Source organism: Patiria miniata, unplaced genomic scaffold (genome assembly GCF_015706575.1).
Source record: "Patiria miniata isolate m_02_andy unplaced genomic scaffold, ASM1570657v1 HiC_scaffold_17, whole genome shotgun sequence".
Classification (NCBI taxonomy): domain Eukaryota; kingdom Metazoa; phylum Echinodermata; class Asteroidea; order Valvatida; family Asterinidae; genus Patiria; species Patiria miniata.
The window spans coordinates 15340235-15354090 of NW_024037055.1; the positions used below are offsets into that span (position 1 = coordinate 15340235).

Here is a 13856-nt window from a genome sequence, read left to right on the forward strand (position 1 = left end):
TATAGAAAAAGGACCGCGTAGCTTTAGGGGGTCTGATACATGTGCTACTGCTACCCTACATCATTCCATGGCGTGCCTACTACAAAAAGTACTGAGAAAACACGAAGGACATTTGACAATTGTTGGTCAGCATGGTCAGTGTCTGACTATCCTTTTTAATGCTTTGCATACGGACCGGAGGTGTATTGCCATATATATCTCTTCAATTTCCCAATTCCATAGCTCTCACTGTCTCAGAACCCTCTAATAATAAATATAGAGACATTTGAGTGTAGGCCTATAACTTTTATTCATGAGCTCGGCGAACGGATTTTAGGGCCTATTCACATGGGTGTGAATGATTTGTAAATCGACCCCCATAGACAATTAATAGACTTAAGTGATAATAACATGTAGGCCTACTCTTACATTTTTGTTTAAATACTCGCCACTCTAGATCTCCAAGCTTGCATTTGCGATTTGAATCGAATACATCTAGTATTTCTTGAGTTGATGCCCCCAAAACGAGTTTGTCCTGTGGATAATAATTTCGTCCAGTGACTGAATTGTCATGATGACTGTGTACCATTATTATTCAAAAAATAAACACAAAAATATAGTATGTACTTTGCGATACAAAATTCAATATTCAAATTTGACTACCCGCCTTATGATAAAAAAACATCGTGTTGGAATAAATTTTAAAAAATTTGATTACAATAATATCAAATTATTTTATACGTATACATAATGAAGTTTAACTAATTAAATTAAACTAGAATAAAACTTAAGGATGTTGAGTTTACGCACTTAAACGTTTAATTACAAACAAATTCCAAAAGCAGTTTATACGAAAGTTTATAAAAAATACATACGTTTCTGCAATTTTCTGTGAGTTGAACATGTATAGCAAATTTAATTAACGACATTTTCAAACAAGGGCGTCAGTCGCTTCTCAAAATTGGGGGACATACCTTGATCAGAACTCGGGCGTTCATCGATACCATCTAAGGCAATTTCTGACCACTTTAAATAATTAATTTTTAAGCAAAAAAATATCATGATTTAAACATCAATTTTGAGTTTGGAGTCATTGATGAATCACCTATTCTGAGCTGTAGAATCAAAACTACAATTTTGTATTCCGGGACGTACGAAAAGGGGAGGGGAATCCCCTACCCCCGTCCCCCACCGATTGACGCCTATTTTTTATTTCATTTACAAAACCTCAAAATAGCAGTTTCACGGTAAAATGCGCCATCAAAGGAGCACGCGTTGCTAGACGCGGGCGCATTTTGGAATGACTGCATGATGGATTGGAAGCGCCAAAGTTTTCCATTGACGATGCGTACACAGCAACACGTGTTAAATTGTCCCGCCGGCAACGTGGCACATATTTCCGTGAAACACCTTATTAAGCACTGCCTTTTATGAAATGGCTTAACGTTTATTTCAACGTTTCTTAAGTTTGGTAAACATTTACAATAAATTAAATGCAAGGTCACATCCTTGGTAAAAATCCACTGACAAATAAAGCATTTTTCAACCAGTAATGAGATTTTTTTTCATCCAATTGTGTATTAGTTCAAATGTGCAGTGATATGTGCTGGATTACACATCACAAAAGCAACTTGCATATACAGTTGGTACATGTTGCTCAGTTGCTCGATGCAACAGACTGGTACAGAGACTAGATAAAGCAGTACGTAATTAACAAAGTGGCTCTTTGTCTGGATCAAGTACAGCCAAGCGATGCAATCTGTAGTCTCAGCTCAAGCTGTCTTTAGCGATGCAGCAATTCGCTGAAGCAAGCGCCTTTACACACACACCAGGCGTCTTTTTACAGGCGTCTATAGGAAGCCGCTGCAGCCACTTCCCTTAGACATGTGTGTGTTCCTGTTAGCCTTAGCCGTAGTCGTAGCCTTAGAATGCCTCCAGATCATCGGCAGTTTGGACAAACACACTTACTGAGCCTAATTGGTCAGTTTCGTCTGTGTCCTCGCCTCTTCCGTGTAATCGTAAAGTATGATGTTCGGGTTGTTTGTCATCGGGCTCCGGGATGTCTGCTGCTCCCATGAACTTGTCCTTGACAACGTTACTGTTCCAAATCTGATAGAAGAGAAGGACCAGTTGGTGAAATCTCAAAATGCTTCAGTTTAAGGGGTACATTTGTCTCCACAGAATTAATTTCTTCTGAGAAGAAGAGTGGGCTAGTGGTTAGGGTTGTGACTCATGATCAGAGGGTCATCAGGGGTTCTAATCCTGCTGCTGGCCTTATGTTAATTGTGTCCTTGGGCAAGCCACTTCACCCTGCCTCTCTCCACCCAGGAGTATAATGGTACCGGCATTATCTGGGGAACCTGCAATTGATTGGCATCCCATCCAGAAGGAACAGAAATACTCTCTGTCTTTTAATATGCGACTGAAACAGAGATAAACGCCGGCCTGCATGGGCCATATTGTCGATCGTGACAAGGACACAATCGTGACAGCCTCGATCAGATTTTGGTGAGATTACAAAGTAAATTTATAGTTGGTCAAATTCTAAAAAGTCTCCAAGCAGTTAAAAAAAAAAAAATTTCTACTACTAATTAATAAAAGAGATACTTTACCTCCACCACAATGGGATCTTGTGGTTTCGTGCGGTAGATGATGGCACTGAATTTGAACTCAGGATTGAGCGTGTTCTTGATGACAGGGGACTGCGTTGTCTGATCGTTGTCCCATCTCAAATACACATATGGATCAGCACCTGAATAGCATTGACAACAGATAATTTGTGATGGGTTTGCAATGGACTTGTGATGGACTTGTGGTGGGTTTGTGCTTGACTTGTCATGATGGACTTGTGATGGACTTGTGATGGACTTGTGGTTGACTTGTGATGGACTTTATACCTGATGAACCTGTGATGAACTCGTGATGAACTTGCGATGGAGTTCTGATGGACTGGTGATGGACTTGTGATGGACTTGTGATGGAATTGTTATGGGCTTGTGATGGGCTTGTGATGGACTTGTGATGGGCTTGTGATGGACTTGCGATGGACTTGTGACGGACTTGTGATGAACTTGTGATGGACTTGTGGTTGACTTGTGATGGACCTGTGATGGACTTGTGATTGAGTTCTGATGGACTTGTGATGGACTTGTGGTTGACTTGTGGTTGACTTGTGGTTGACTTGTGATGGACTTGTGATGGACTTGTGATGGACTTGTGATGGACTTGTGGTTGACTTGTGGTTGACTTGTGATGGACTTGTGATTGATGGACTTGTGATGAGCTTGTGATGGACTTGTGGTGGACTTGTGAAGGACTTGTGGTGGACTTGTGATTAACTTGTGGTTGACTTGTGGTTGACTTGTGGTGGACTTGTGGTGGACTTGTGATGGACTTGTTGTGGGCCTGTGGTTGACTCGTCATGATGGACTTGTGATGGAATTGTGATGGGCTTGTGATGGGCTTGTGATGGACTTGTGATGGACTTGTGTTGGACTTGTGATGGACTTGTGATGGAATTGTGATGGACTTGTGGTTGACTTGTGGTGGACTTGTGGTTGACTTGTGATGGACTTCTGATGGACTTGTGATAAGCTTGTGATGGACTTGTTATGACTTGTGAAGACTTGTGATGGACCTCCGCTGGACTTGCGATGGAGTTCTGATGGGCTTGTGATGGAGTTCTAATGGGCATGTGATGGGCTTGCGAAGGACTTGTGAGGACTTGTGATAAACCACAACACTGCTTACCTCCAAGGAGATCCTGTTTCTGCAGCTCAGTAGCACCCAGCACGGTAATCTTGGACACAACTTGTGGATGCCCAGAAGTTGGAGCCTCTTCAACTAACTCCCTCAATTTAAATAAATAAGTAACTTTTGTGTATTAATCACAAATTTCATTGAAATATTACTCTACTTATCTGCTCTCAGGACACAAAAAGATTCACTTAAATTTTCAAGTACAAACTAAGAATGAAAGCAAAAAAACAAATTCTGTTTCAACAATTTTCAGTGTCAAAGCAAGTCTAATGGCTGTTTGAGTCAAACTCTGATAAAGCAATTAAACTACATGTACAATGTATGAGTAAACCACATTGTTTGCTTATATCCCTTTGAGTAGTGTTGGGCAAACCAACCCAAAACCGACTTCAGGTCAGGTCGGGTCGGTTTGTCCATCATTTCAGTCGGGTTGGGTCGGTTTCGGTTTTGCATTTGCGATTTTCGGGCTGGGCTAGTTTGACCAAGCCATTTTGGAAAAAGGAAATTCACTTGGAAGACGAATATTTATGGCAGAGTCACTGTGCCGGTCGAACCACATGTGGTTTGTGGTATTAGCACCCACGGTCTGTAACATCTAGGCGCACGAGTAGCTAGTCACGTTGTAAGTATCATCCATATGGTCTGATTCAGTTATGAGAAACAATGATTAATTTTCACACAGCCCCCCAAAAAACCGAAACAGTTAGGAAAATTCACACGGACGACACAGTTTAAGTTTGACAAATAATATGCCATTTTTACCAGCAATTGGCCCCTTCATCAGAGAAGATCCTCATCATCAACTGGCCTTCCTCGCCGGCATCATAGGTCGTTGCCAGGACAATGTAGCGCCCTCTATTGAGTGTGCACTTCTCAAAGACGCTGCGCGAATCGCTCAAGGTCGAGTTGATGACCTTCTGTCCGGGAGTGTGGAGTCTGTATTCACGGTTGTCTTCAACCTGTGGGGAAAAGGAGATGCAACCAAAACACTGGTTGTACGCGTATATCCACACAAAAGTACGGAAGTGTAGGCTGGGATTTGGAAATAAATTAGTATTTGCCTTAGTAAGCAAGAGGTCGTGGGTTCGAGTAAGCTTGTGAATTTTTTTTATATCACGAGACCTCCAAATGCACAAAATATGTTGGTGAACGGGAAAAACCCAATATTAACTTTATTTACAATAATGCAGAAAATGTAATCGTGAACAGCTTTTTTTGATATCAAGTTGTAGGTGTTCCGCAAGAAATGGAACAGCACTGGGCCGAGTACATAAATCTTACTGCAATGAGAACTGTAACTTAGGTATTTAATTGGGATATCTCGACAAAACTTCACCCATACAGTTGAGTTCTTTTAAGAGTTGACTGGGGACTTTGAACAGAATAAAAAAAAGCATGTATTATTCTCTAGTGTATTGCTACCGGTACCTTCAACTTCATGATGCTACATGCAAAGCATAAATTTAGGCAATATTTCTGACACTGACTAACATTAATGAAGTTTGGCAATAAATTTGCAAAATTCTGTTATACATTCACTCAGCTCAGTTTGAAATACATACCTTCATCAGATTAAATCCCATGATTATATTTTCCTTTTGTTCAGCTCGCAGATCAGGTTGAGTCAAACAGAGCATGATATCATCTACATCGCTATCCACGCAGATCATGAACTACATGAACAAATGGCAAGAAGTTTGAAGGCTAGTTGATTTTCTTCAAAAGTGTTTATGTTAAAACGCAAACACCCTTTATATGTAAATATATATGCACAGTTGCAATGACTGGAATCACTAAGTTGACACAAGTCAAACTCAAGTTGCAATTTTTGGTAACTTGTGACAACTCACGTTGATGGCAGCAAATAATTTGACCAAGCAAAACGTGATTTGGAAAAAAATGGGGGGAAAAAAACAACACCTTCCTGTGCAAGAATATAATTCCCAAGGCTCAGTGAAACGTTCCCAAGCCCTGGCCTGAATTCCCTAGCGAGCAGACTCGCTGATTAATTAGGCAAGACCCCACCTCTTGACCTCCTAGATTTTGACCAATCAGCAGGCACTTTTTATATCGCGTCTTCGGCTTTCACCCGTTGCGCGTCATATAGACAATGGATAAAAAAAACCTGTGTCACGCGCTCTCTATCATGTGACGCGCTATGCGCCTGGCTGTTGTTGTATTACAAAACACTGCATTCGAATTGACCAATCAAACCATTTAGTCCCGATTTGGGAATGAAATGACGTCACGATTTAGTAAAGTCGACTCCGTTTGGCTGGCGCGCGGCTTGCAAATATCTGCATGTCCAGACAAATCAGACAATACAGGAGTTGGCTCAGACAAATCAGTCCAGACAAATCAGACAATACAGGAGTTGGCTCCGTGGATAACGGGTGATACTCATCAGACTAGATATTCCTAAGATGTCTGCGGCATGCAGCCATGCACACTGTTTATGTTTACCTGAGGGTTCTGTAGGAATGTCTCTTTGTTCTTCTTAATACTCCCTCCAGCTCTGTTGGCATTCCCTGGACCCTTCTTCCAAGCAGAGATCATTACCGTCTCATGCCACGTGCGCCGAATGCTCAAGTAGCGCTTGTTGGGCATGCGGCAGATCACAAGGTGTGTGAAGTTGGTGCAGAAGTCATCAAATGGCATCCTGAAATAAAAAAATAATAAAAATATAACGTAATATGGTGCTTATATAGCGCTTTGTACATGTATATTTAAAGATGTTGCACATCTGCAGGTATATGTACCCAAAGTTTCAATCATAGGCACACTGCATGTCTCCCCAACATCTTTTGTGGCATAAATCCTACATATGCATGGCTTTTCGTTCTGATGCTGTTCAAGCAAATGAGCTTACCAGAATTCTCCATCGTCGTCAAAGACGATCCCAAGGTTCTCTCTCTGGCGCTCGCTGACTTTCTTCCATTCTGGCGATCTGAAGATCGATAGAGAAAATCCAACAATGGCCATATAATGGTCAGCCCATGACACAAAGAAATAAATTGATTACATTCACGATATTCGCGACAATATTTTCATTTGACACCATTTTCATATGAAGGTTCCCATGTTGCATCTATGATTCAAGTTTGGTTCCAATTGGACTTCAACTTGGGAAATTAGGCCAATTTTATAAAACTTTAAAGAGGTTGTGGAATGCTCGAAGACATTTCCGTCATTTTTCGGGTATATGTAGCCTAAGGTGTGATGAAATAAAAACGATTATTATTTCTGTCATGAAATGAGTACAAAAGGTACTTTTGAGAGCTGTTTTTCAAGTCCTGTCCGTGCCTGTTTTGACCCGAACGTGCAATTTGTGTAAAAGTCGTCGTTGCGGGCAGCAAACAAAACACAGTAAATCGTGACGTAGTAAACAGGACTCCCGATGCAGAGTAGCATAAACGAGTCCTGTTTATTGCGTCACAATTTACTGTGTTTTGTTTGCTGCCCGCAACGACGACTTTTACACAAATTGCACGTTCGGGTCGAAACAGGACCTGAAAAATAGCTCTCAAAAGTACCCTTTGTACTCTTTTCATGACAGAAACAATAGTCGTTTTTATTTCATCACACCTTAGGCTACATCTACCCCAAAAATGACGGAAATGTCTTCGACCATTCCACAACCTCTTTAACCAAAATACCACATACATACATACACTACAATGTACGAACAGACGTAGTGATTGCATAGTCTCTTTCCTGAACAAAGTTCAGGCGAGACAAAAATTCACAACACTAGCACTCACCCATCACTCCATGGTCCGTTCCATTCCTTCTCACCCCACGGATTTCTCAGTCTGACAAGGTGTGCCTTCTCCTTATTGAACAGGGACAGTAAGCCGGCGGCACCAAGCTTGACTGTCTTGACGGCGGTGACTCCGTAGGCGTGACCTTGACCAGCCCAACATCGGTCTTCGCTTCCATCTCTTCGGCCGATTTCTCCTGCATAAATAAGCAATACAACAATACTCACGATTTAATCGATTGTAAATGTTTAGCAAATATTTTAACAACTGATTAAATGTATTTTAGTCGTTTCACAAAGGCTGACGCCTGCCCACAATGTCAAAGTGCAAACCGATGCCATTAACATGATAAATCAACAACTTGTTTTGCGAAAAATATGCGTCGCATTCAGGGCTTTGTGAAATCGTGGGTGCTGGTCCAGGTGTACTTCTGTGAGCACATGACTCTTGCACATTACTGGACTAACTGTTCTGAAATAATTGAGTTGAACACAACTCTCTCCAATTCCATCATTTAACGAGAGGATCGAAGTTCACGGCAGCTCACCGTGGTGCTATATACAAATGATAATCACTCGTACCTTGATAGAGGCACTCATGAGGAAGTCCCTGTCGCTGTACTTCTTGAGACTTTTATGGAACTCCTTCTTCTTCTCAAAGTCCTGCATGAACTTCTCGTCCGTTAACGAGATCGTTTCCGCCACTCCACCGGTGAAGTCCACCAGCGCGTCAGCGGGGTTGCCTCCGTTCAGGTTCTCATAGCAACCGTTCAGTCTGTAAGATTAAGAATGTTTAGTGAATCTCGTTGAAAGCCACATAGGTTCATTCTCAAGTTACCCAAAAACTTAAAGTAACCATTGATTTTTAACGACAGAAACCTTAATGCTCAAAGTGAAGATACACAACTGGCATTAAATTGTTACCGACACAACAAACTGACCCTCAGTGAGTGCTCAGCATTTCGGTTTTCACAAACTGACACCAGACACTACATGTGCGCACTCCGTACACTTTTGTTTTCACAACCTGACATCTGGTCTTAGGCAGAATAAGGTTTTTCATTACATTTTTCTGTATAAAGCCCACAACAAATTAACATGTATGGATGGATTAAATTTGTGTGAAAACTTTCAAAGCGTTTTTCTCCAAATTGTATCCTTGCCATATTCTTGACTGTCAATTTGTGAAAACGAAACTTGTTCTGTTATGCGTCAGTGTACAAATGTGCGCGACCCGCGTGTCAGTTCGTGAAACCAAAAAAGCTTGATGTGCGGTTTTCACAAACTGACACCACAGCAGCGGGGTGTAGTTTCAAAATAGGGTGCCTGATGTGGATGCACTTATTACATGCATTAGCTGTAGAATCTACTGATGAGACCTACGGGGACCGTATGATAAGTCCGACGCCTCTTAGGTCCGATGCCTAATAAGTCCGAAATTTTGGACTTATGAGGCGTCGGACTTGTGAGGTTTAAAATTTATTTATTCCGCCTCATAGGTCCGACGCCTCATAAGTCTGAGGCCTCATAAGTCTGATGTTGGAAAAACGAGGCGTTTAATTTGTCCGACTTACGAGGCGTCGGAGCTATGAGGCGTCGGACTTATGAGGCGTCGGACCTATGAGGTGTCGGACTTATGGGCCTTTATTTGGTTAGGGGATGCGATTTTGTTGGACTTGTGAGGCGTCGGACCTTTGAGGCGTCAGACTTATGAGCGGACCCCGACGTACGGACCCAATACATTGTGCAAACGTTTTCTCTGCTTCACAAAAAAAATGTGTAGCAGCCACTGAGCTCGGGCTTTAACAAGTTAGTTTCTATATGCACTCTGCTTAAGATTTTAAACAATGTTGCTTCGATCTTCAAAATAACTTCTGAAATGCCAAAGGAATGAATTATTTTTTTTTGGAGTTGGCTTACTTTGCATAGGCCTTCTCAAGCAGCGCGCTCCAGAACTCATTTGTGTGCTTGGATCGCACATTGATCAGCTCCTTGTTCTTGTTGGTCGGCAGTCTGTCGTCAATGACCACGTCGTGCCACTGATTGAATCGCCAGAAGCGGAAATGAAAGGCTCCGGAGTGCTTCTCTGGATTCTCATCGTCCCAATCCTGCTCCTTGTAGTCGGGTACTACCTTGAGAAAACAAATGCAAGCAATACGAGAACAAAAATTACAATGTGGTGCTTATCAAGTGCTTACACACATACCAAAGTCTCGAAGCACTTTACATTATTAACCCTGTTCACTGGGCCATGAGATGTTTCTCAAGCTCCAGATCAGCACAATCTGGTCTCTATACCCCATCACAGGTACCAATGTATACTTCTGGGTAGTGAGGTGATTGTAGTAAAGTGCCTTGCCCAAGAACACAAGCACCATATATAATCTGCTCTCTACCCTCAAAGGTATCCTTTTTACACTCCTGGATGGGGAAAGACAATTGTAGTGAAGTGTCTTGCTCAAGAACACAAGCGCCATATAACCTGATCTCTTCTCTGTCTCACAGGTATCCATTTCTACTCCTACATGTTGGTGGAGAGAGACAATTAATTGGAGTTTAACTGTCAAGTACAAGAACACAAGCACCATGGTCTCTACCCTCACTCCTTGGTGGAGTGAGACACTTGTAGTAAAGTGTCTTGCCCAAGAACACAAGCACCATATATAATCTGCTCTTTACCCGCACATATATACTCCTGAATGGAAAGAGAAAATTGTAGTAAAGTGTCTTGCCCAAGAACACAAGCACCATTTAAAATCTGCTCTCTACCCTCACAGGTATACTCCTGAATGGAAAGAGAAAATTGTAGTTAAGTGTCTTGCCCAAGAACACAAGCGCCACATAATCTGGTCTCCTACAAATTTCTTTCTCTTGGGCACTGAAAATACAATGCTTACAATTATATGTATGTCTATGACGGGCAAAGCCTGTATTAATAACTCCCTAGGCATTTTTGCTAGGATGTAACCTCAATCCTGCAAAATCCTCCAACTGCCTCCATGTAAAAAGAGTATACAACCTCCATCCAGCAAAATACTCCGTGTTTTTCAGAATGGTCCTTGGAGGGGTGAATACTGCCTCAATCCTGCCAAATCATCCAGCAACCACTGTCAATATGTTGAAGCAGAGCCAGTGACATCCTGGAGCGTTGCGGAGGATTTGAAGTATAACATAGGCACGGCTGAGCATAAACAACAAAAGGCATATTGGGATGTTTACCTTTTCCCACAATTCTTTCTCCTGGGCCAAGTTAGCGCAGGCGGCTACGAACCAACAGTTGCCCAGCCCACCTTGCGATACATCCCCGGTGCTTGTCCCTTCCACGACAAGGTGGGGGTTGGGACAAATCTCCTGAAAACAAAGAAAAAAACCATGAACATTTCGTGTGTTCACCATTTCAGTAAACAGGGTTTAAAGTTGCATTCTCCGTGCTCTTCAACAAATTCCCCAAAAAAATTAATTATAAATTTTCAACTTATAGGTTTCATTCCAACAAAAAAAACCTGCCACTCCCTAAATGAAAGATTTTTGTTTGGGGCTCGAACAGATTTGTAAGCAGACTGGTTCCGAATCTGGGGTTTTTTTTTCAGTCCATGTCTTATTCAAAAGTGAATAACTTTTGTATCGCCAGAAAAAAATAGTAATTTAGAAAAGAATTTTTTTTTTTGTGGGATGAAATTCAAAAATAGCAGAGGGAGTGCATCTTTAAGCCAGCATCCCCTGATGACTTGGAACACTGACCAATGAAGTCAGCATGTTATGCTCATGAATATGCATGAGATCCAGAGGAGTTGAAATGTGCATATATTACTCACTGTAGGTCTCTTCCATTCCCGCCAAGGGGATGGCTGGTTGTTCACCGAGGCATCAGTTGCAGGGAACTCGGGGTCTTCCCATAGTGTACCACTGGCCAAGCATCCCTCGACTATGTCAGCATACCTCTGTCCCTTGAATGGAACCACTTCTTCCACCATGATTTAAGCTGTGGAGATAACATAATTTTTTATGTGAAGTTACAGTCAAAATAATCAGAATTGACTTAAAACCTCCCTCTTTGGCTGGCAATTTCAACAAGGCCAGCCCAGTATAATCAAAGTAAATCTGGTGATATGATGAGTGCTCCCTGCCTTCGTAAAGCAGGATTGACTGGCTGTGACTGTTATGAAACCTCATCTACATTTGTATGCTTTGACTCTGGGAGATTGATAAGCCAGCTTTGCCCTCCAACCTATACTTATGTCTGTTGATGGAATTTGACTGTCACATACATTTTCTGCCTACACGAAATATAACTAGACTACTGTTGGTGATATCATGCGTAAAACAAAGGGTTGGCAGGAGAACATTTTGACTGTCTGTGACTCCTCAAACAAAAGGAGGGTTTGAATGGAGAGAAATATTATGCAGTGCATCTGTTGCAAACTCATTATTTCAAACAATCTAAATTTTTGTAGTTCTCGTGCACGTGATGATCAATGCACGCAAGGGCGTTCACATGTACGTCTCAACTGGCACATACAATTTCCGACTGGCGCATAGAGTTTAAGGCTGGCACATTTGGTGCGTTTTGAATACAGTTAACTCTCCTGAATAGTTAATACAAACTCAGCCAAAACTAGCAAAAATGTGTGTTATAAACTTTGGATGCATCGTTCCATTCATTGTGAAATGCACATATAATCGAGACCAATTAAGGTTTACCAGAATTTGTACTAACAGAGTTTATAAAGGAGTCGATTGTATCCAAATATTCAATTACATTGTACTTCCAAGTTTGAATAAGCCCTAAACACTGTACAAGTACATCACTGGATGATGCTGGATTTGAAATGCTACACAATGATTAGTATTGTGCATGAGGATTGTACAAAAATGTGAAGAGAATATGCTTACATGTACAACAACGGGTGTCAGACGAGTACGAACACATCACATCACGCGATCAGATCCACAAAATGTTAATGAACTTTTCAGGTTTCAGTCACTGTGAACATTTTTGATCAGTTTTCAGAAACATACAACCAAACACACAGGAAATACAGGAAACTATGGTCGAACTTCCTGTTGGGAACGGTGGACAGGGTAGCCACAGAATCAATGAGGAAGTGATATTCTACCCAACATTTCCTTTTATGTAGACCTGGCATACAGAAAGCTCAGAACAGATCACATTGGAGAGCCTTTTTTCATGGAACCGACGTTCCGCAAGGGATCGGGTGAAGAAGATGCCATGAATTCAAAGAAATGTTGTCACTGAACCATTTCCTTCAACCTGTGGATTGTTCGCTGAAAATGGCACTTTCTAACCACTTCCTGACACTGGTGCAGTGACAACTTTATTTTTACACACTGTTCCTCATTGTCACCTCCTAACTGTTGAACAATATGTCCCATTCCCCAAAGGTGAAACTAATGGGACTTAATTTTTGAGCCCCGGCATGAATGGGAGCAATAACGAATGTCACGTGATATGAGTTCCACCAATCAAATGACAAGGATCTGTAGGTCAGTTACAGGTTACACCTGTTATCTTGAACAAGTGTGTCAGCCTCATCTCTATTGCCAAATTAACCACCCCAACGGAGTCGCTATGTATATGAGCATGCAGGTCTCACATACTCAAAAGATATAGTCTTGTGCCAGTTTAATATCCTCTCACATTAACTCAACCACTGCTCTACCCATCACAATCGCCGGCAACCAACTCGCATCTTTGCATTATGTACTTGGATCCATCCTTAACTATATTAAGTACTCCTGTTTGTAACCCGTGATCCTGACGACGAGATAGATCCAGAATAGGATTTTTCAAAAAGGCTTCCATTGCTTTTGTCGTCTGAAAACTCGTCTTCTCCAAAAGAGATGAATTGAAAGCTTGCCACCAAGATTCAGGTTGAACAGGCTGTATCTCCAAGTCCAAGCGGCTTATACTAGTGAGATATATTTGAGATGCCTTGAGCATGTCGAGGCATTTCGCATGCTGCCTTCACCAGGAATCACATGGAAGGACAAGGTTACACTTAAATCTGCACCAACGAATACCAACTGCCCCAGCTTGGAGTCATGCAATCATCACCATCAAAACAGTACGGTACCGCAGATTGGGCACACACCATCTGACCATGCAAATGTCTTCCACGCAAAGCTTGAAATTTACAGTGGAGTATACATGAGGTAGGCGATGTAAACACCAAGGCAAGGGATCACATCTGCGAAATGTACCATATCCCCAATATTAGCTGTAAAACTTAGACTCGCACTATGCTCGATGGCAGGCCTGCATTTGGGTCCCCTTTATGGCGAGCAATAGCCCCCCCCCCCCCCCCCTCCCCATTGCGCTGGACTGTCGAGTCCAATT

General features: G+C 41.9%; 1 pseudogene; it reads right to left on the minus strand.

The window, feature by feature from the left end:
* Positions 1-134: 134 nt before the first annotated feature.
* On the minus strand, positions 135-13804 carry LOC119723954 (annotated as a pseudogene).
* Positions 13805-13856: the final 52 nt, after the last annotated feature.